The following is a 4,088-nucleotide window of genomic DNA, read 5'->3' on the forward strand; positions in this document are numbered from 1 at the left end:
ATTGCCAAGGTGTGCGCAACGTTACTGTTATATGTTCTTCACAACAGCGTTTCTTTGTGGTACAAAAAATCCCGGAATCAAACGATATTACTCAAAGCCAGTTGGAAATCTTTGTGCAACGCGAAGCAGGGTGTTTATTCACCGGTTATGTCGGTCTAGTTGATGTTCTATAGAAGCAGAGTGGCATTGGTGATCAATATGTGTCCACAGCAGATTCCTATAAAGCTTGAAAAGGATCGATACCTTCTAGCAGACAGCCTAGCACTCGTCTGTTCTGTTCTCACTTCTTTAACAGACAATCCCCTTTGCCTGTTCGGTAACGATACTTCGATAATTGGCAATAGGACGAGTAACGATTAATTTGTCAATTGCAATGACCACTGTTTGTTACACTTTATGATTCCCGACAGCACTGCCATGTGAGACAGGGTCCTGTTTTATTAAAGTATCTTTGTTGTAACTTACAAAATCTTAAATCTGCCAGGACGTCACAGACGAGATGATGTCGGTCCATTCCCTGAGTCTGTAATAAATACTGATAGCAAAAAATGCAATGACCAATGTTTGACGGTTTGTTACATTCTATGGTTCCCGACAGCATCGTCATGCAAGACGGGGTTCTGTTTCATTAATGGATCTTTGATGTAACTTACAAAATCTTAAATCGCCTGGGACGTCAAAGACGACAACAAAATAATTTGTTTATTACCTGGGTCTGTAATAAATGGAACAAAAATATAATGACCACTGATTGACGGTTTGTTACACGTTATGATTTCCGACAGCACCGTCATGTTGGACAGGGTTTTGTTTCATTACAGCATCGTTGTTGTAACTTGCAAGACCTTATATCTGCTGGGACGTCACAGACGTGAACAAGTTGATTTGTCCATTCCCTGACTCTGTATTGAATTTTGATATTAGAAGAAACACATACATCTATAATTATATAGCAAAATAAGGAGCATTTTTGATACTAAGATAATTTCTCTTTATGACAAAGATCTGAAATGAAATGCCCTTCATACAGATGATATATTTAACACCATTCTTAAATGATGACAATAACGTTCTTATATAAAGTCAAATAAAAAAAGCCTGCATACCCTACCTGTTTTTGAAAAGGATGTAACACTATCCAAACCAGTGTTTTGCCTTATCATTTTAACATAATATTATGAAACGTTATAACTGACGGGTTCTAGAATTGTTGAACGCATGTTTTCCTGAATTCCAACGTTTCTTCGTGATATTTCCAACAAGCATATGCTTCAGAATTAAGTCTTAAATATTGCACGTGCATTTTAAAGAGCCTTTAAAAACGATCCAATTGTATCTGATTGTAATGCATTTGGACAAGATATTTAAAAAGTTTGACTTTAAAATATTTGTTTCGTCTTTATATGCATCCCAAGGGCGAGATATTCTTACAATCACGTAATGTGTATGTGTATAAACTGCATAATTCCAGATTTTCACAATTTACTCCTCGAATTTCAATTCCCAATACGAATATTTTAGTGAGAGGATCCCTCATAAAACCTGCCACGATGAACTTGAATATCGAACACATCCGTACTGGTTTAAAGCTACTTTATAGGGGGAGCAAAAGTTTTCAACACCTTCGCAAAACGAAAACTTCAACCCTTAGACTTTTCAACCCATTTTCAGTTTAAACTGTTCAAACCCTACCTGGTTGGACTTTTTAACCCTTATTTTGAAAACTTTTCAACACCTTATTAGAAATATTTTCATTGTCATATTAAAGACATTTCAATCCCTATAGCAAAGACATTGAAAAGTCTTCGTTTTTAGGTGTTAAAATGACAATGGAAATGAAAAGTCTTGTGGTTGAAAAATCTTATAGCCTTTAAAGGCACTGGTGTAGCTCAAACAGACTTCGTTTCTGAAAAGGAAACGTCCAAATCTGCATAAAAACTCAAGATTTAGGAGCTGAAGGCGATTTTCACATTGGTTAACAGTCTAGGGTAAGCGAATAAGTCAATTTCTACGTTTGAAAGAAGGTCGAACGTAGTTAAGTGCCGAATAACGAAAACTTTGATGACTAAAACGGCCCCAGATATATGCCAAAACGCACAAAATGCATGTAGGATAATCGGAAAAGATACAAGGGAGCATGCCCTAAACCTCCACCCCCATAACTAATGTGCCTGTTCATTCAAATTGTCCCAGCTACGCCCTCGATAGCGACACTTATTCTTAAACTGTGGGAGCAAATTGTTAACAAGTAAACACGTCAAAATCTTAAATAAATAGAAGAAGATATGAATCTATGGCATTTGTACAATACAAATGAGAATGTTATGTGGAAAAACAATGACAGATGCAACCCACACTCCACAACATCACATTCCACAGCACGATTTAGCTTCAGTCAGCTTTAAAGGGACTTGTTCATGGTTTGTGAAATGCATTTTTTACAATTTATAATGAAATAAAGTGTGGCAAAATCGTTAAAGGTGTTAAAAAACTATGATACTGACGTTGCAACCCTCCAACAAACGTAAATATATGCTCAAATATTGCCGTCTTCGAAGTCCACAATTTTGAAAAGCGTTTTGTAAAAAGTTTAAGATCTAAAATGGTATTTCTTTACATGTATACTCAAATTCGTTTATTTAGGAAATTACTGTTAAAAATCCACATATCGGTCAAAACGCAAAAATGTAGGGGCTGGAAGAAAAAATAAGGTTGGTCGGGTTAGTGGAAACAATGAATTATTTTTTTACGCTGCTTAGGTAGTTTAGATAAAAGAATGTTTAAAATGTTTATGTTATGAAATTGAGTGAACATTTAAGTATTAGATGATACCTCTTTATACTTTAATTGTTGATTATATTGAAACTGGTTTTGAAAATCCCAATTTTATAGCCGAATAATGTAATGGATTACAGGAGCTTTAAGGTATTGAGGTTTACCGGTACTGAAAATATTTTTTTTTAAAAGAATCAACAAAGAAGAAAGCCATGGACCGAACATAAATGCTGATTTGTTTTTGTTCTCTTTCTTTTTAGGATAAACAAGGGAGATAACAAAGCAATTACACGATTATCTCCCTGCGTTATGCCCTTGTTATACATGTCATAATGTCTCTGAGTTTATGTGTACAAAGTTTTATTCGAATATCATGAATAAGTATGGCCAAGGTTTAAGTTTTTGTACATCAAATTTCTTCTTTTCACAAGACCTGTTGGTCATTGGACAGCGCGCTCGACTACAGCGCTTTGTCCTAGAAATGAATATAATAATGATGTAGTATGTGCCTCTTCCTCTTCCTGCATATCAAGTTTGGTCACAATATGTCAACCCTAACTAAAATTATTTGATACCATATGTGAGTTTTTAAACCGCCCTCCCACAGGCCCGCCCGAACCTGTTTTAAATTAACCTATGTTCCTAAGTCAAGGGGCCATAATTCATATGAAGGATAATATGGAGTTATCAATATGTAACTTCATTGTGTGATGGTCCTGAACAACTGTGTGAAGTATTTAGTGAATACAATGAAGGGTATTGGAGTTTTAAGTGAAAATGCCAATCTGCCCAAAAACATAAACCTAAGTTCCGAAGTAAATCAGGGGCCATTATTTGTATAAAGGATAATATGAAGTTATGTAACTTTATTGTGTGATGTTCCTGAACAACTAAGTAAAGCATTAAATGAATAGAATGAAGAGTATTGGAGTTAAAAGTGGAAATGCCAACCTGCCCTAAAATTTTAACCAGACGCTGACACTGGGCAAATAGTAAAGCCTCCTTTAACAAACACTTGAGCTAAAACCGGATGAGCAAAAAGCATAAATAAAAATCTGACAAAGAACTGCACGTCTCTCTGAAGATGAAAAATGTCATGTCTCAAAAGGAATTTGTCAACATTTACCTCAATAACAGTATATTTTAAACTATATAAATCTCACTGAAGATTTTTTCATTGTTTTTTAAGCTCTTAAATGTTGAACAAATATAAACACAAAAATAGATAAAAATTATACTGTTAAGATGTGACCGACTGTCACATTTATACACTTCAATAGAGAAATTAAGGCCAGCAAACAATATAACAAATG

This window comes from Mya arenaria, chromosome 6, assembly GCF_026914265.1.
Source record: "Mya arenaria isolate MELC-2E11 chromosome 6, ASM2691426v1".
NCBI classification, from domain to species: Eukaryota; Metazoa; Mollusca; class Bivalvia; order Myida; family Myidae; genus Mya; species Mya arenaria.